This window comes from Tachyglossus aculeatus, chromosome 10 (assembly GCF_015852505.1).
Source record: "Tachyglossus aculeatus isolate mTacAcu1 chromosome 10, mTacAcu1.pri, whole genome shotgun sequence".
In the NCBI taxonomy this organism is placed as follows: Eukaryota; Metazoa; Chordata; class Mammalia; order Monotremata; family Tachyglossidae; genus Tachyglossus; species Tachyglossus aculeatus.
Window position 1 is genome coordinate 24,235,355 of NC_052075.1, and position 19,892 is coordinate 24,255,246.

Sequence of the window (19,892 nt, forward strand, 5' to 3'; positions counted from 1 at the left end):
GCATTTGGACTCCATGGGATTTGATGGGCATGGTCCTTCTGTGCCAGTGATAACCAATACTATCTTGAATTCTCACCAGAGTGTTTACTGGTGGTATTGATGGTTACCTTTTTTAAAAAAAACTGTTATTCGCTCAGTGTTCTCTATGTACCAGGCATTGTACTAAGCCCTGGGGTAGAGGCAAGCAAATCGGATTGGACACAGTCCCTGTCCCACATTAGGGCTCAAAGTCTTAACCCCCACTTTACAGATGAGGTAACTGAGGCACAGAGAAGTGAAGTGACTTGCCCAAGGTCACACAGCAGCCAAGCAGCAGAGCCAGGATTAGAACCAAGATCCTTCTGATTCCCAGGTCCTTGCTTTGGTCCATTCTTCACTAGCCCATGCTGCGTCTCACCTGAAGACCCAATACAGTTCTTCCACTGACCCTGTGAGGTTGGTTGGGATTGGAGTTCAGATGTAAAAGGAGGGCTTTCGCACTGGGTCTAAAATAATGATGCTATTTGTTGAATGCCTACTAGGTTCCAAGCACTGTATTGAACACTGGGTAGATACAAAATAATCAGGTCAGATGCAGTCTGAAACCCATGTGGGTCCAGGGAATATTTTTTAAAAGATTTTATGTGTTAAATGGTTAGTATGTGTCAAGTACTGTTCTGATTGCTGAGGTAGACACAAATTAATAGGAGCAGACACAATCCCTGTTCTATATGGGGCTCACAGTCTAAGTATGAGGGAAAATGGATATTGAATCCCCATTTTAAAGTTGAGGAAACTGAGGCACAGATAAATCAAATGACTTGCCCAAGGACAAACAGCAGGTAAGTGGCAAAGCTGGCATTAGGACCCAGGTCCTCTGACTCCTGGGCCCATGCTCTACTAGGCAATGTCGCTTCCCTATGATATATTCTATGGCATATTCCCAGGTATCTAGTACAGTGCCTTAATGAAAACAGTAACAGTGGTATGTCCTAGATACTTACTATGGGCCAAACCCTGTGGTAGATACAACTCAATCATATTAGACATGGGTCTCTCTACCACAAGGAGTTCACTGTCTAACGTGAACAGGTATGGAATCTACATTTTACAGATGAGAAAACTGAGGCCCAGAGAAGCTGTGACTTTACCAGGGTCACACAGCATGCCAGTGGCCAAACCAGGATTAGAACACTAGTCTCCAGACTCCCAGTCCTCTGCTCTTTCCACTGGGCCAAACAGCTTCTCATGAGCTCTTAGACTGTAAGCTTGTTGTGGGCAGGGAATGTGTCTGATATATTGCTGTGTTGTATTCTCTCAGGCACTGAGTACAGTGCTCTGCACACTGTAAGCACTCAAAAAATATGATTGACTGGGTGACTGACTCATGGTAGCCCCCGTAAATGCTCTGCATGCAATAGGCACCCAGGATCATTCCCTACTCACAGAAGACACCCAGTTCAGTTCTCTGCCCCCAGTAGGCCCCCAGTTTGGTAAGCGCCTAGTCCAGTGTTCTGCACAGAGTAAGCAGCCAGGAGAGTGTTCTGCACACAATAAACAGTGAGTACAGTGCTCTGCACATGGTAAGCATCCAATAAATGCTACTGGTGTTAATTTAGAGGCAGAAGAGGCTCAGATAGGTCTATTTAATCAGTTGGAAGTGGAAAATTGAAGCAGTTATTGGAATCACTGAAGCAAAAATCAACCCTCTCCCCCACCCATCATCACATTCACACATATCTGCCTCAAATGTCTGGGTCTTTCAGGCTAATTTTCATAATTATGTATATCCTCTTGCACTATTATGATTGCTTCAACCTACTAGGCTGTGAACTCCTTGTGGGCAGGGACTGTCTCTTCATCATCATCATCAATCGTATTTATTGAGTGCTTACTATGTGCAGAGCACTGTACTAAGCGCTTGGGAAGTACAAATTGGCAACATATAGAGACAGTCCCTACCCAACAGTGGGCTCACAGTCTAAAAGGGGGAGACAGAGAAGAAGTTGTCTCTTCCAACTCTATTGCATTGTACTCTCCCTAGCTCTTAGTTCAGTGTTCTGCACACAGTAAGCACTCAGTAAATACCTCTGGCTACTCCATGCTCCACCTCACTTTACTCCATCTCACTTTGCATGTAGAGTGCATGTAGAATGCTGACCCTCTGCGGAGAGAAGATTCTCAAAACTGACATTAAATTAGCAGTCCTCTATGTCCATCCTAAAAGCCTTCACAATGTCTAGCCTCCTCAGAGCACCGATTATTCTCACCCCAATAAAGAATAGTGCCAGTGGACTTGGGATAAACATGGTTTTGAGTGGGAAACTTTTTTTCTGGACAGAGAGCTAAGGATGACAGAATCAGAGAGAAGCACAGAAGCAGAATGAGATGCAGAAATAAAAGCAGAAAAGCAAAGCAAGCGTTGCTAGGGGAAATCGAAAGCCTCAAACAGCTTATTTCTAAGTCTCCCTCCTCCCCTCCACCTTTCAGAAGCATCCCTCTTCTCCCCGCCTATACTTCCCACAAATATACTTTTCCTTCTGGCTGATCTGCCAGCTGCTTCTTGCTCTCTGGCAATTGGTATCAGAATAATAATAATAAAAATAATAATAGTAATAATAATAACAGTACTTGCTGAGCACCTACTATGAGCAGCACATTGTACTGACTGCTGGGTTAGAAACAAGGTTATCAGGTTGGATGCGGTCTGTGTTCCATGGGGCTCACAGTAGGGGGGCTTGGATTTAATCTCCATTTTACAGATGAAACGGAGGACAGAGAAGCTAAGTGACTTACCCGAAGTCACACAGCAGACAAGTGACAGAGCAGCATGGCTTAGTGGAAAGAGCAGGGGTTTGGGAATCAGAGGTCATGGGTTCTAATCCCATTTCTGTCTGTGGTCAGCTGTGTGACTTTGGGCCAGTCACTTAATTTCTCTGTGCCTCAGTTACCTCATCTGTAAAATGGGGATTAAGACTGTGAGCCCCACATGGGGCATCTTGATTATCTTTTCTCTACCTCAGTGCTTAGAACAGTGCTTGGCACAGAGTAAGAGCTTAACAAATGCCATCATCATCATTAGAATGAGAATTAAAGTCCTCTGACTTCCAGGCCATTTTCCTTCTACTAGGCAACAGTGCTTCCCATCTTTCTCTTAGAGATCTGTGCTTTGTTTAGCAGGCAGCTCTCTCCTGAGTCCCTACTGCTATTTGAAAAGCCTTGCAGTCTCTAGCTCACCTGCCTTCATAGGGAAAGGAGTCTTAAAAGGACTATAGTCCTTCTGATCAACATCAGTGAAAGGACTCAAATGGGGGAAGCAACAGGAGTGCAGTGAGTGGAAAGATGGTAACTAGGTCTTGGAGTACAATGGGATGGCTTGTTTGTATTCAGGGTCTCTTGCTAGATTTCAGGTTGGGAATTGTGGCCTGACACTTGTGGTGTCAATCAATCAATCAATGGTATTTGTTAATAGTTTACAATGTGCAGAGCACTGTACTAAGTGCTTGGGAGAGTATAATGCAGTGGACTTAGTAGACTTGTTCCTTGACCACAAGGAGATTACAACCCAGAGGGGCACACAGACATTAAAATAAATTAGATGTGCTCTAAATATTTAAATTAGACATTCTGGGGGCCTGTTCTAATGCGATTGTAAAATAAATAAATCAAATAAATTAGAAGTTCTGGGGGCCTGAGGATGGGGGTGAATAGCAAGTGCTTAAAGGGAACAGATCTAAACAAAGTGCATAGGTGGGGCAGAAGGAAGGGCAAACGAGAGAAATGAGGGCTTAGTTGAGAAACTCCTCTCCAAGAAGATGTGATTTTAAGAGGCTTTTAAAAGTGAGGGGGTCTGTCGAATAAGAAAGGGAAGGGAGTTCCATTTCAGAAAGAGGACAAGAGTAAAGGATCAGCAGTGAGATAGCTGACACTGAGGTGTGGTGAGTAGGTTGTTAGAGGAATGTAGCGTGTGGGCTGAGTTACAGTAGGAGATGTAAGGTAGGAGAGGGAGAGCTGATTGAGTGTCTTAAAGTGGATGGTAAGGAGGCCCCAGGTTGTATGCCTAGCTGGAGCCTCCAGCATGCTGCATGTCATCTTGTGACCCTTTCTGACTCAGGGTTCCCCCAGACCTTCCGGGACCTCTTTTCTTCAGGAGCCATCATCAATAGCTAAGGGTCGAGTGGCCACTGTGGACTTGCTGTAAGAACCTCGGTTGCTCTTGGTGATGGGAAGGACATAGCATGAACTTCTGAGACATGAGCAAAGCTTCTGATCTCCCAGGACAGGCGGTAGTCTCTCTAGGGACTTTTGCTGATGACTGTCATCACTGTGTAAGGAGACCAGATAGGCAAACTCAGACAGGTAGGAACAAAAACCCATTAATGACATTGTTAACTTACTAGTTCTAGAATTGACTTTTGGGTAGTAAGTAGAGCAGACAGGCAAGCACTTAATATTCACCCCCACCCTCACCCCCTTAGCACTTCCAAACATATTCTTAAACCTAGTCATTCCCCCTGTCTGAAAGTTATTTCAGTGTCTGTCTCCCCACTAGACGGTAAGCTCCTTGTGTGCAGGGATAATAATAATAATAATAATAATAATAATAATAATAATAATGGCATTTGTTAAGTGCTTACTATGTGCCAAGTACTGTTCTAAGCACCGGGGGAAATACAAGGTAATCAGGTTGTCCCATGTGGGGCTTACATTCTTAATCCCCATTTTACAGATGAGGGAACTGAGGCACAGAGAAGTTGTTACTTGCCCAAAGTCACACAGCTGACAAGTACCAGAGCTGGGATTAGAACCCATGACCTCTGACTCCCAAGCCCATGCTCTTTTCACTGAGCCACACTGCTTCTCTAAGCGATCTACCAACTTTATTGTACTGTATTCTCCCAAATGCCTAATACAGGTTCTCTGCACACAGTCAATTCTCAAGGAATATTAGATTCAAAAAACATCATTCACTGATTGATTCACCAGACAGGTTGTGAAGATCAAGGGGCCCCTTTGTGGGGCCCCCCATTTCCATGCACTCTCTTGTCCTTCCTCTCCTCACTGCCTTTGAGTTCCTTAAGACAGCCATTAGATACCCCCAGGAGTATAGCCTCAATCACAGGTTACAAGGAAGAAAGTCATTTTCTAATTAGGAACCCTGATTTTGGCTACTGAAAAGCACATCTCATTGTCCTGATAAACATCAAGTGTACCAGGTAAAAAAGTTCTCTTACAAACAGTAAAGACACGCCATTACATGTTGTCAGCCTTTGGGAGGAGGCATCGTTCATTTCAATTCTTTGCATGATTAAAGGCATTCAATTATCATTCAATTTAATTAAATAGCTTTTATGATTTAATTTTAGTGAAGAGAAAATGATCACTCATTAAAATTATGATTGAATGATGATTTTTTTTATTATTGTGGTAGATAACGGGAAAGAGCCATTGAGATAAGTTTTGTAATAAAAAATCCTTCTGGTAGTCTGTAAAATGTGTTATCAGTAATGAAAAAGGAGTTGTTGATATTGTTAATTAATAAGTGATGAATTAGTCTGAAACCTGACACCTAATTTACCCCAGTAACAGTACTCCAGGAAATCAGTGTGAATATTAGGTTGTCACTCTGAATAACATAGTTCCGCTTCTTTTGAAGTTTCAAAACTGATAAAGCTTCCCAACTGAAAGTGTATTACCTTACTTTAGTTTTCCTTAAGGGAAATCAACTGAAAATATGTATGTGTGTACACACACATATATGGAGATAGGATGGCAAATATTCTGTGTAGTAGAAATTCAGTAAAAGTGAGTATTAACCCAAGTGTTTCATTGAAGAATTGACACTTTGCCTACAGTCAAAATATTTGCCTTTTCGTGTACTCAGCCAGACTATTTTTTTTCCATGCAGGAAAATGATAAATGTAAGCTTTCTAGCAGAGTGAAAATTCTTAGATGAGAAATGTCAGTGTCCTTTTCTGACTCATCTACAGGTGTACTTGTGTATATAATCATGGGTGTAATTCCAGCAATGTAGCATTTTGGTGGGTTTTTTTTTTCTTATTCAAAAAGAGAAATTAGTATTCAACAAAAAATGTTCAGATTGCCCTTATAAAGGACTCCAGGAAGGGATTGCTGTCTGGGATGGATGTCTATGCCTCTCTGGGAATTCCTAGTTTCAGTTTAGGGTGTGGATACAGAGTTCTGTGAAAACAAATTTCAAAGCAGACTCAGGGGAGGACCAGGATTCCAGACTCAACCAATGAACTTATTCTTGCTTCTTTGGGGCGCTTGATAGGGTGTTCAAATTAAAGTGACCAGTTGTCCAGTTTTGCAGGGGACAGTCCTGTTTTCAACTGGCCAGTGTGGATACAGAGCTGACTGTCTTTATTTCCAGTATTTTAATTTCCAGTACCAGGCCTTGCCATTGCCTTTTGTTGTCGACTTCTAAGACTCACATGCAGCTCCTGAAGTCCGACTAACTTGGGAGGGAAACGCATTGGCTCTGGAGCAATTGGAGTGGCTAAAGTGTCCTGGAAAAATACTCTAGGTTTGGCATTATTGTTATTATATTTGTTTAGTGCTTACTCTGTGCCAAGCACTGTTCTCAGCACAGGGATAGGCACAAGTTAATCAGATCAGGCACAGTCCCTGTCACAAATGGGACTCCTAGTCTAAGTAGTAGAGAAAACAGGGATTGAGTCCTCATTTTACAGGAGGGGAAACCAGGGGACAAATAAGTTAAGTTACTTGACCAAGGGCATACAGCAGGCAAGTTTCAGAGCTAGGATTAGAACTCAGGTCCTCTGACTCCCAGGCTGACTCTCTTTCCACTAGGCCATGCTGCTTCTTAAATCAGGCAAAAGTGGCACCCCATGGCATCATTATTACACTATATCTTGGCCTGGTGTGCCGTGTGATATCATTTGAGTTTAAGTGCTTTGGAATTTATTTTTTTTTAGCCTGCAGTTGGGGGCAGTTACCCTCAGTGAGATCATTAGAATGAACCCCACTTTTTTTTTTCCAAAGTGTTTGCCAAATAGAGATGTAAAACTGAGAAAATATTATTCTGTCCTGCCACAGTTTGCTAATGCATTCATTGTAATTGAATGTTATTTTGGAAATCCAATTAGAATTATCCAGAAACATCTAAGGTTGTTATGGGAAGGGATCATATCTTCCAACTCTGTACTTTCTCAAGTGCTTAGTAAAGTAGTCTGCACACAGTAAGTGCTCAATAAATATCATTAATTGATTTATTAATTCCCAAACATGTACTTGACTCAATTCGTGAGCATATTCGAGATAGGCATTTTATGGCAGGACAATTTTCCTCGAGAAAGAAATGCCACCATTATTATACCATCAGTCAGTCAACAAAATTTATTAAGCACATCCTGTGTATAGAACTTTAAACTAAGCACTTGGGAGAGAACAATAGAAATAACATACATTATCCCTCCCCTCAAAGAGCTTACATTCTAGTGGAGGATGCAGGTACTAAAACACATAGAGAGGTGGAAATAACAGAGTATGTAAAGATATGTCCCTAGGGACAGAAAATAATTTGCTGTGAAATAAGAACATTAAATTGAATATTTAATCAAATATAAGCATATGAATAAGTGCTAAGATGGTCAATGGAGGAGAGTATTATCAGGAAGAGGGTCATTTCTCTTGGAAGAGGTGGGTTTTTACTAAGATCAGAAAAGTGAGGAGGAAGATAAGAATGTAGTCTGGCAGAACTGAGTGGGGAGGGAGAGCTCCATAGAAACAGGAGCGATTAGTTTGGGATTGGTGAGTCACAAGCAAGGTACAGTGAGCCCACTGTTGGGTAGGGACTGTCTCTATATGTTGCCAACTTGTACTTCCCAAGAGCTTAGTACAGTGCTCTGCACACAGTAAGTGCTCAATAAATGCGATTGATTGATTGGGTTTTCTCTGGAAAACTGAAGGGTATGCACTCTTTCTGTTCCCTTTTTTACTCCTAGTGGAACCAAACCTCCATAGAAAATAGAGAAAATTTGGATTTACAAAGTGCATTGAAATGATTTAGCTCCATTTTTTTATGGTATTTGTTAAGCACTTACTATCTGTCAGGCACTGTACTAAGTGCTGGGGTAGATACACGGTAATCAGATTGGACCCAGCCCATGTCCCACATGGGACTCACAGTTTTAATCCCCATTTTACAGATGAGGTAACTGAGACATGGAGAAGTTAAGTGATTTGCCTAAGGTCACACAGCAGGCACGTGGCAAAGGCAGGATTAGAACTCAGGCCCTTCTGATTCCCAGGTCCATGTGCTATCTACTAGGCCATGCTGTTTTGGGGAACTCTCAAAAGCTTAGTAAACTAAGCACTCGATAAATACAATTGAGAAGTTGATTGATTGAACTGCCCTTGAGAAAAAGTAGTGTACAATTCTGTGTACTACTAGAGAGAGATGTGAAATGTTTATTAGATGAAATGCCTTCACTGGCTCAACTGCTGAGGGGAGAATATTTGCCTTGGGGTGATGAGGACTAACTGTGCCAGAGTCATTTTTGAAAAAAAATCCAAGATCCTCAGTGGTGATTTGCTCACTCAGAATGGCTCATCGCCAAAACCTAGGGAAGAGGGGCAAGTCCTCCCAGATTCCAAGATTCAAAGTACATTTTGGCATTTGGGGTAGGGTGAATGCCAAAATTTTATCTAGCCTGAGCTCAGCCAAACATAGGTCAGAAGAGGTCAGAATCTGAATAATTCATGAATCAGCTAATGCTCTCCTCTAAGAAGCCATCAGGATTTTCATCATCAGTAGTATTTACTGAGCATTTACCATGGGTAGAACACTGTACTAAGCACTTGGGAAAGTACAATACATCAGAATTGGCAGACACATTCTCTGCCCACAAAGAGTTTATAATCAGAGATGCAGTGTGGCTTGGTGGATAGAGCATGGGAGTGGGAGTCAGAAGGTCAGGTATTCTAATCCCAGCTCTGTCTGCTGTGTGCTCTGTGACCTAGGGCAAGTCACTTCACTGGGCCTCTGTTCCCTCATCTGTAAAATGAGGATTAAGAGTGTGAGCCCTATGTGGGACAGGGACTGTGTCCAACTTGACTAACTCGAATCTACCACAGTGCTTACAACAGTGCTTGGCACACAGTAAGTGCTTAACAAGTACCATAGTTTTATTATTATTATCTGGAGTTAAGTTACTGTTCATACTGGGGACCCAGCTGTTTTCACAGCAGGCAAGCTCAATAAGAGATGGACTAAAGATGAGGAGACTAGAAATCCCTCCTACTGTGGAATGACTCTGGTTTTTGGTGGTGTTTACCACCATGCAAACACCTAGCATGAGGTCGACTGGATCCTGCTATCTGCCAGCCTCACATAGCTGCCAGATATCCTGCCTGCCCGCCTTTATCCTCTTGCAACTTCGTCCTCACCCCCTTTGTTAATCACTCAATCAATCTATATAACACCTACTTTGGATAGAACACTGTACCACGCACTTGCCACAGAGTTAATCAAATGGCCCCATACTGGAGGTTCCAGTTTGGAATTATTTGCTTCCAGCCCTATCAGTAGTAAATCATTCAGGCCAAACCAGAACCCTTAAATGGGTCCGGAATTGGTCCAGTTTGGTTGGATCAGCTCAGAAAATAGGGTGGTGGTGGCCGCAGTGGGGACAGTGGCTTCTGCAAGATTAGAAGGGGATGAATTCTAGTAATAACAGTAGCAGCAGTCATAATAATAGTAGTAGTAGTAGTAGTAGTAGTCATAGTACTAGTAGTAGAAGCAGCGTAGCTCAGTGGAAAGAGCACTGGCTTGGGAATCAGAGGTCATGGGTTCTACTCCTGGCTCCTCCACTTGTCAGCTGTGTGACTTTGGGCAAGTCATTTTACTTCTCTGTGCCTGAGTTACCTCACCTGTAAAATGGGGATTAAAACTGTGAGCCCCATGTGGGACAATCTGATTACTTTGTATCCCCCCAGTGACGATGATGATGATGGTATTTATTAAGTGCTTACTATGTGCCATGCACTGTTCTAAGCTCCGGGGTAGATACAAGGTCATCAGGTTGTCCTACGTGGGGCTCACAGTCTTCATCCCTATTTTACAGATGAGGGAACTGAGGCCCAGAGAAGTGAAGTGACTTGACCAAAGTCACACAGCTGACAAGTGAGAAGCAGCGTGGCTCAGTGGAAGGAGCACGGGCTTTGGAGTCAGAGGTCATGAGTTCAAATTCTGGCTCTGCCAATTGTCAGCTGTGTGACTTTGGGCAAGTCACTTAACTTCTCTGTGCCTCAGTTACCTCATCTGTAAAATGGGGATTAAGACTGTGAGCCCCCTGTGGGACAACGTAATTGCCTCGTAACCTCCCCAGTGCTTAGAACAGTGCTTTGCACATAGTAAGCGCTTAGTAAATGCCATCATTATAATTATTATTATTAAGTGGCAGAGCCGGGATTAGAACCCACAACCTCCGACTCCCAAGCCTGTCCTCTTTCCACTAAGCCATGCTGCTTCTCATAGATACAAGGCAATTAGGTTGTACCACATGGGGCTCACAGTCATAATCCCCATTTTACAGATGAGGTAACTGAGGCACAGAGAAGTGAAGTGACTTGCCCAAAGTCACACAACTGACAAGTGGCAGAGCTGGGATTAGAACCCAGAACCTCTGACTCCCAAGCTCGTGCTCTTTCCACTAAGCCATGCTGCTTCTCAGTGCTTAGAACAGGCTTGGCACGTAGTAAGCGCTTAACAAATGCCATCATTATTAGTAGTAGTAGTAGTAGTAGCAGCAGCAATTGTAATAGCAGTAATGCAAGTAATCGGAGTAGCAGCAATAGTAGCAGAGTAGTAGAAGGAGTAGTATTACTTGTACATATTTATTCTATTCATTTTATTTTGTTAATATGTTTTGTTTTGTTGTCTGTCTCCCCCTTGTAGACTGTGAGCCCGCTGTTGGGTAGGGACCATCTCTATATGTTGCCAACTTGTACTTCCCAAGTGCTTAGTACAGTGCTCTGCACACAGTAAGCGCTCAATAAGTATGAATGAATGAATAGTAGTAAAAGTGATAGAAGTCAAGGAAGTAGTAGTAGTAGTTTTGGTACTGGTATAGTAGTAGCAGTAGCAGTTGTAGTAGTTGCAGTAGTAGTAATAGCAGTTGTAGTAGTAAGGTACTTATGGAGCACCACTTATTCCAGCCTATCATGTTCTGTTTGGGGTCCCTAACCTATCAGCTCCCTCTTGATGAACAGATGGACATCCTCAACTCCACTTTCTCCATGTAAATCAATTCAGTTTCTCCACGGATCTCACGTTACTAACTCCCATCTCTGGAGCACTTCCACAGTTCGATTCCTCTCATCCTGCACTTAGCTGCTGGGACAGAAGCAGGCACCGGACTACGATTGTGTACTTCAATTCCATCCATACTTGCTCAAATACAGTTCTCCCCTCTGCTCAGCCACCTCACTTCTACTCTCTCATCGACTCAATACCCGTTGTCCCCATCAGAAATACCAGCTCACGGTCTTTATTCCTCTCAAGTTGATCTACTCACTGTGCCTTGTTCCACCTCTGCTGCCACCGGCCTCTTGTTCACACCCACCTCCCTGCCTGGATAATAATAATAATGATAGCATTTATTAAGCGCTTACTGTGTGCAAAACACTGTTCTAAGCGTTGGGGAGGTTACAAGGTGATCAGGTTGTCCCACGGAGGGGGCTCACAATCTTCATCCCCAATTTATAGATGATGTAACTGAGGCCCAGGGGAGTGAAGTGACTTGCCCAAAGTCACACAGCTGGCAATTGGCAGAGGCGGTATTTGAACCCATGACTTCTGACTCCAAAGCCCATGCTCTTTCCACTGAGCCATGCTGCTTCTCTCTCACTCCCCTTTCATAGCCAACAGAGCACTGATCTCCCCATCTTTAAAATCCCTCTGAAATCATATGTCTTTGAGGAGGTGTTCTCTGAGCACTCTCCAATTGCCTCACCTTACATCCCTACAAATTTCACTTCAATCCCCCTGTATCACTTAGGCCTTTAAGTATCCACAAAACCCTATAGCACTTAAATATATTTTTGCTCTTTTCACTTGCTTTTGTCGGGAATTTGTTTTAGCATACGTCTCCCCTTCTAGACTGGAAATTCCTTATGGGCAGATGTCATATGTACTAATTCTGTATTCTCCCAAGTGTATTCACCGAGAAGCAGTGTGGGCTAATGGATAGAGCATGGGCCTGGGAGACAAAAGGACCTGGGTTCTTATCCCAGCTCCACCGCTTGTCGGCTGTGTGACCTTGGGCAAGTCACTTAACTTCTCTGTGCCTCAGTTACCCCATCTGTTAAATGGGGATTAAGACTGTGAGCTCCATGTGGGACAGGAACTATGTCCAACCTTATTACCCTTGTATCTACAGGGCACTTAGTACAGTGCTTGGCACAAAATAAGTGTTTAAAAAATACCATTAAAAAAGGTTGGAACAATGTTCTAAACGTAGTAGGTGCTTAGTAAATTGTATTGATTAATGAACATTTTCACAGCCTCAATTGACCCAAATCCAAATCTGCTAAATTTAACTTGCAGTAGAAGGGATTTATAGTAACTGTGGTATTTGCTAACCCCTTATTGAGTGCCAAGTACTCTGGTAGGTTGAAGATAATCCTACCAGACACAGTCTCTATCCCACATGGGGCTCACAGTCTAAAAGAGTGGCAAGAACAAGTATTTTATCCCGATTTTACAAATGAGGAAATCGAGGCACGGAGAAGTTAAGTGACCTTCTTTTGAAGTCAAATGTAGGAGCAGGAATTAGAACTCAGGTCTTCTGACTCTCAGGCCTGTGTTCTTTTCATTGTCACATTGCTTTAGAGAAATTAGTCACAGGAGCCCAGAGGAGGTAATGAAATCTCTTCCCCCGAAGAGTCTTCATTCATTCAGTCAGTCATATTTATTGAGCACTTGCTGTGTGTAGAGCACTGTACTAAGCACTTGGGAAGTACAGCCAGCTTTTTAACCCTCCTGTTATTTTCTTATAGTATACATTGAACACTTACTATGCATTAAGCACTGTACTAAACACAGGTAGATACAAGTAAGGTCTCTCACAGTCTCTGTCCCTAATGGGGTTCACAGTTTTAGTGGGAGGGAGACCAGGCATTGAATCCCCAGTTTACAGTAGAATAAACTGAAGCCCAGAGAAGTTAAGTGACTTGCCCAAGGTTGCACAAGAGGCAAGTGGTGGAATTGGGATTAGTACCCACGTTCTCTGATTCCCAGATCCGTGCTGTTTCCACTAGATCATGTTGCTTCCCCTTATAGCTCTGAAAGCCTGAGTTGTCCTCCCTGTGTCCTCCTGGCACCCCAGACTCTCAGAGATGGGAACAAAAAAGGGAAGGCAGGGGATGGATTCATCATGTGATTCTGGAGTGGCAGGTCTGACCCAGAGGTGGGGCCACAGACCTCAGAATGGCCGGTGGAGTCGAGCTGCAGGAGTCAGCTTGAGTGACCTTCTGTATGACTTGGCTTTCTGCCTTCAGACACGTGCGCCAGGAACTCCGATATGAGTATTCTGGTTCATCCAATTCAGCCCACTCCCCCCATATTTTCTTTTCTCTGAGAAGATTTTTTTCCCTTAAAATTTCCAGTTAAATGCCTGGTCCATCCCTTAGGGTAAGGCTAATGGAATAAGTTGCCCCAACCCTGCCCCCTGCTATCCATCAATCCTTCAATCAATCACTGATATTTGTTGATAGCTCCCTGTGTGCAGAGCACTCGAGCAGTAAGCAGGACAGCTGTCTCAGTGAGATGGAGGTAGGGGAGGGCAATTGAACATTCAATCAATCAATCAATGGTATTTATTGAGAATTTACTGTGTGCAGAACACTTTAGTAAGTGATTGGGAGAGTACAATACAACAGAGTTGGTTGACATGTTACCTGCCCACAACCTGGTGAATGGTGAACATCAGATTTGGGCCCATCCCCTGGACCAACACTTCCTCATTTCACTTCAGAAACCCTCAATCAAACCCATAAGCATTGGCCGTGACCTACCCAGTAGAGTCTCTCTCACCACAGATCCTCCCGGGCGTCACTCCTGTAGACTTCTCAGTCCTCTGGGCAGCAGTGGAATCCCCATGAACCAGTCTGTCTGACCCCTGACCCCTGCCTGATCCATTATAATCCAATACCATAGCAATATTGGTATTTATTAAGCGCTTACTCTGTGTCAAGCACTGTTCTAAGCACTGGGGGAGATACAAGGTAATCAGGTTGTCCCACGTGGGGCTCACAGTCTTCATCCCCATTTTACAGATGAGGTAACTGAGGCACAGAGAAATGAAGTGACTTGCCCAAAGTCACACAGCTGACAAGTGGCAGAGGCGGAATTAGAACCCACGACCTTAGACTCCCAAGCCCGTGCTCTTTCCACTAAGCCACGCTGTAGAGAAGCAGCATGTCCTAGCAAATAGAGCAGGGGCCTGGGAATCAGAGGACCTGAGTTCTCGTCCCAGCTCCAGCACTTGTCTGCTGTGTGACCATGGGCTAGTCGCATCGCTTCTCTGTGCCTCAATTCCCTCATCTCTAAAATAAGGATTAATACTCTTAGCCCTATGTGGGACATGGACTGTATCCAAATTGATTAACTTATATCTAAACCAGTGCTCAGTATAGTCCCTGGAATGTTGTGAACACATAAAAAATATGAGTTTATAGTTTACAGTTTTATAGTTTTAAAATATGAGTTTATAGTTTAGAGGGGGAGACAGACATTAACATAAATAAATACTTAGACAATGAGCCCCATGAGGATTAGGGACTGTGTTCAACCTGGTTAAGTGTGGCTCAGTGGAAAGAGCCTGGGCTTGGGAGTGAGAGGTCATGGGTTCTAATCCCGGCTCCTGTGACTGTGTGGCTGTGTGACTTTGGGCAAGTCACTTCACTTCTCTGTGCCTCAGTTCCCTCATCTGTAAAATGGGGATTAAGACTGAGCCCTCCCTGGGACAACCTGATCACCTTATATCCCACCAGTGCTTAGAACACTGCTTTGCACATAGTAAGTGCTTAACAAATGCCATTATTATTGTTTTTATTATTGTATCTACTCCAACGCTTAGTACAGTCCTTGGCACATATTAAGCACTTAACGAATGCAATAATAAAAACAATCAATAAATAATGGTTATGTACATAAGTGCTGTGTGACTGAAGGTGTGGTGAATATCAAGGACTTAAAAGGGCAGAAGGGTTTGCTCTGTTTGCAGTAAGTGCTCAACCAATACCATTGATTGATTGATTGATTGATTAAAGGGTCTTAATCCTGACTCATCTGTGCAAGTCCAACCCCGCCTCTCTCCCCACTACTGACTGCCCTACTGATCTAGATTCTTCCAGGAAAGGCTGGAAGGAAGTGACTAAATGAGGATGAGAGAGGGTGAGGATGAGAGAGGGGGAGGATGGAAGGTGGAAACTGTGCTATGTCCTTCTGTGACAGATGTTGACATCACAACTTTCCTTCCCCACCTGAGAAGTTCCCACCTGAACCCTCCCCTTGAATTTCCCTGGTCCACACTGCCTCACAGAAGTTAGTGGCGAATCCCTGCTGGAAAATGTAGGGCTTCCCAGGACAACGAGCGTTCTTTGAAGGAAACAGCTGCCATCCAGTTAGAGCGATGCACGTTGTACATTAAGGAGAGTTATGAGTGTCTGATTCGCCCACTCGGCTTGGAGCTCGCCAGCCCAGATTGAATGCAAAAAAATAGACAGTGCATTCATTTAGCACCATTTCACATTACAAAGCCACGGAGGGGCCTGACTGGATCCTTCTATCATCAGTTAATGACTTAATCACCCAGATTTGATCGTGACCGGCAAACTGAATCCCCCTGTTTGCGTAAGGCCAGACCACACTTGATTCTGAAGTTAAAGGTCATCTCCATCAGTAGTTGTCGGCACAAAAGGACAGTAGTGGTGTCCAGAATGATATGGCATTTACATGGACGCGAGGTAAACATTTGACATTCAATGACCTCTTGAGCACAGGGATTGAAAACATTCAAGCTGCAGCCACAAATTTATGTTTGCTATTTGGAAAATTGCTTTGGGAAATGATCTGGATCAGAGAAGTAAATTTTCTGTCAAGATAGGAGCTACGTTTAGTTTGAAAGAGATCCCTAGTTATTTTATCTCATTTTTATTAATTTTCTTTAATGTGTACCACAATATCTTTTTGCAAGCCAAACTGTCGGCAGAAGCACTGAGTGACAGAGACAGATACAGGTTTACTCCCGAGAGCTCACATTCACTCTAGCCTTACGGACAGGAGCTGTTGAGAGCAGATGTGTTTCGAAGGTCTGCTAAAATAATTGAAGATGGTCGGGGCGGGTAGGGTGGTGGAGGAGGACACCACCAGGAATTGGATCTCTCCAGACCATTCTTTCCTTCAGGTTCAGCTTTCAGGATCTTGTCATTTTGCACTATGCACAGATGGTGGAGTGCTAGCACTGCTATTGGCTGAGAGAGAGAGAGTCGCAGGGAAACGGGGAGAAGATCATTTGGAAAAGAACAGGGCTAGGGAGAGGTGGACCGTGTCTCCTGAATACCCGTTAACTATTAGAGTCTGGAACCACGTTGAAGGAGAGCTGGGGAGAGTGGGATGGAGGAGGGGTGCCTGTGGCCTCAGAGAATCCACAGTCCAGGAATGACTTTAAGAGGATTTTTTATCCTTTCCCTCTGACAACAAACCCGACTCTGTGGAAATCTGGGGCGGAGGTGAAGTAGGCATTGAGCGGCACCTCAGATCTGATTTACGGAATGGGGAACTTGGGGAGGTCGGGAAGCACGAACTCAAGGCTGAACCTTCAGTTGGGGCAGCCCGAGCACATGGCATTGTTCGGGGAGCAGAATTCCCTCCCACTCCCATCGAACTGAATCATCCCAAAAGGATGAATGAGGTTCCTGTTCTTAAAGGTCAGCAGTCAAGGAGTCTCCAGTGACCTTCCTCAAAATTAACTCCAGCAACTGACAACTGTAACAGTCAGTAGGTTCCTCTAATACCCAACCTGATTCTCTCTCACTGCAGTTTGTACATTTTACTCTAGTGATTTTATGTGAGAATACACAAAACTAGCCATTTATCCCCATTCTTCAGAGGTTTGAAGATTTTTCAGTGCAGCGATAGCATTCGATCTGATGATCCTATATAATAATGATGGTGTTTGATGACTGTTATTATGTACCAGGCAATGTTGTAAGCACCGGGTAGATACAAGGAAATGAGGTTGGACATGGTCCCTTTCCCGCATGGAGCTCACAGTCTTAATCCCCATTTTACAGATGAGGTAACTGAGGCCCAGAGAAGTGAAGTGACATGCCCAAGGTCACACAGCAGGCAGATAGCAGAGCTGGAATTAGAATCCATGCATGACCTTCCGACTCCCAAGCCTGTGCTCTATCTGCTAGACTATGCTGCTCGATTTACCCCAGCGCTTGCCACAGTGCTTGGCACATAGCGAGCGCTTTAACAAATACCACAATTATTATTAACTCTCAGCCTTCACTTCTAAAGGACAAATAATCTGAGCTCCTCTCAACTTTCCTCTTTGCCCCTTGGTTCACAGAGTCAGGAAGCAGGGTGGCAGGTCTTCTACATCAGTCTCCTGCCTCCAAGCAGTACACCCAAGTGCTGGTCTTCTCTCCTTTTTACAGCTCAGCCTTACAAAAAACTCCCACCCTTTGCAGGACTCATTCTGTCTCTCTCATTTATTCTTTACTTACTGTGCAAGCCTCTTTTGCTGGGGAATTTCTGAGGGTGTGAGGCTTCTGAATGTACTCGTGTTTCTTTAGCTGAGTTCCCCAAGGAGAAGTGGAGAGAGAAATGGCAATCTGTATAGGGGGTGGAGTCCATGCCAAACTTGCAAATCAAATGTTAACAGCTTAATGCTTTTTTGACACCTCATTGGGAGGGTGTCATTTAAAAACAATCTCTCTCTTGTTTAGCTTGTGATCCACTGTGTCCTCCTCATCTTTGGTGTTGAGCTTATCTTTCCATATTCATTTATTTTACTCCTTTCCCCATGGGCAGACAGTAGAGACTCTGTACTTGGAACAAATACAGCCAAAGTTGTTTCCACTGAAGATGTATGTTTAGTGTCTCGGAGGCCAGAGTGATTTAATATCACTGATATTAAATGAGAGTGGAGGAGTTGAAAGACAACGGAAGCCATATCCTGGCTTCTCACCTTTGGGAATTGAATTCCGAACCCTCAACAGTGCTCAAAATGAAATGGGTTTGGTGGTGTTGCCCGGTGGTCTGAGTGGAAATTTTTTCCCCTTACTGCTTTCAATAAGTGATAGGTGATCAGAATGATCACTGGCAAGTCCTCACTCATTTTAGCTTCAATCTAAGTTTGTGCTGAAGAGAATGATCACTGCTATGATACTAAAAGCAATGCAGATCGGGATTAAAATAATGAGAGAGCAGTTGCTAGGATTCACCCAGGTAAAACATAACAAGGTTCCTAATTTCCAACTGTCACAAATATTACATCTTGCAGAAGAAGCTGCCTACAAATACAACTAGTACAGCAGGACACTCAAACAGCTGCTGTAAGGAGGGGAACCCCGTACAAAGCTAGAATAAGGAATAAGCATTTTAAAGAGGTGGCAAGGGTGACACTGTTGGAGTTCTGGGAGATCACTGTAGCAGACACATAAGCCTGGTAGACAGAAATCAGGAGAGGGGATGCCCTCCTAAAGCAAAGGCTACATGAAGATGGGAACATTAGGAAGCAGAGTTACAGAGACTGGCCCAGTGTGGAACAAACAGTAATGATTTATCTTTATAGAGTTCTTTCAGCTGCATTCAGACATGTGGATAAGGTCCAACCATCAGATGTGTGCCATCTGAGCATACAAAGAGCAGCTCTACTTCCAATTAGGAAACCAATCAGTCAGTCAATCGCTTAGTACAGTGCTCTGCACACAGTAAGCACTCAATAAATATGATTGAATGAATGAATGAATTGACTGAGCGCTTGCTGTGTACAGGGTACTGAACTAAGCACTTGGGAGAAGCAGCGTGGCCTAGTGGAAAGAGTACGGGCTTGGGAGTCAGAGGTCATGGGTTCTAATCCTGGCGTATCTGTAAAATGGGAATTAAGACTATGAGCCCCACGTGGGACAACCTGATTACCTTGTATCTACACCAGGGTTTAGGAAAGTGCTTGGCACATAGTTAAGCACTTTACAAATACCATTATTATTATTACAATAATAAATAGACACAATCCCTGCCCACAATTGATAGTATTTATTGAGCATCTACTTCAATCTAGAACAAAGGATATGCTTTATGGTTCTAGAGTTCATCTTGACACTCTTAACTTCCTCTCCAGACTGTAAGCTCCTTGTAGGGAGGGAACATGTCTACCAACTCTGTTATACTGTACTCTCCCAAGAGCTTAATTTGGTGCTCTGCACATGGTAAGCACTCAATAAATATGATTGTGTGATTACTTGATTGCCTGTGAGTCCACTAATGCAACAAGGATTTAGCCTTACTTGTAAACAATGAGGGAAGATGTGCTAACTTCATATTGGCCTTTTCTGCCATATTTGCACACACAGATAGGACCTCTCAGTCAGTATCCTCTTCAAATACAAATATTTGCCCATTTATCTTTAAGCAATTTGGGATGTGTTAAGCACTTGCTATGTAGCAGATACAATAGTAAGTGTTGGGGTAGATTATACTACAAGCAGATCTGACTCTGTCCCACATAGGACTTGCTCACCCTCTAAGGAAGGAAACAGGCATTTAATCCCCATTTTGCAGATGAGGAAACTGAGGTTCAATCAATCAATCATAATTATTGAGGGCTTACTAGGTGCAAAACACTGTACTA

The 19,892-nt window shown here is 43.6% G+C and overlaps 1 protein-coding gene across 3 annotated transcripts in view; it reads left to right on the plus strand.

Annotated features, from left to right (window-relative positions):
* Positions 1 to 19,892, plus strand: part of CTNNA2 (catenin alpha 2) — a 1,073,907-nt gene that overhangs the window by 712,760 nt on the left and 341,255 nt on the right. Inside the window, exon 1 of one of the 3 annotated variants that reach the window (XM_038752083.1) lies at positions 17,005 to 17,022. The exons of the other annotated variants lie outside the window; for them this stretch is intronic. The gene's annotated coding sequence lies outside the window, so the exon portion shown is untranslated. Of the gene's footprint in view, positions 1 to 17,004; positions 17,023 to 19,892 lie in introns of those variants that run through there. 3 annotated transcript variants of the gene reach the window in all.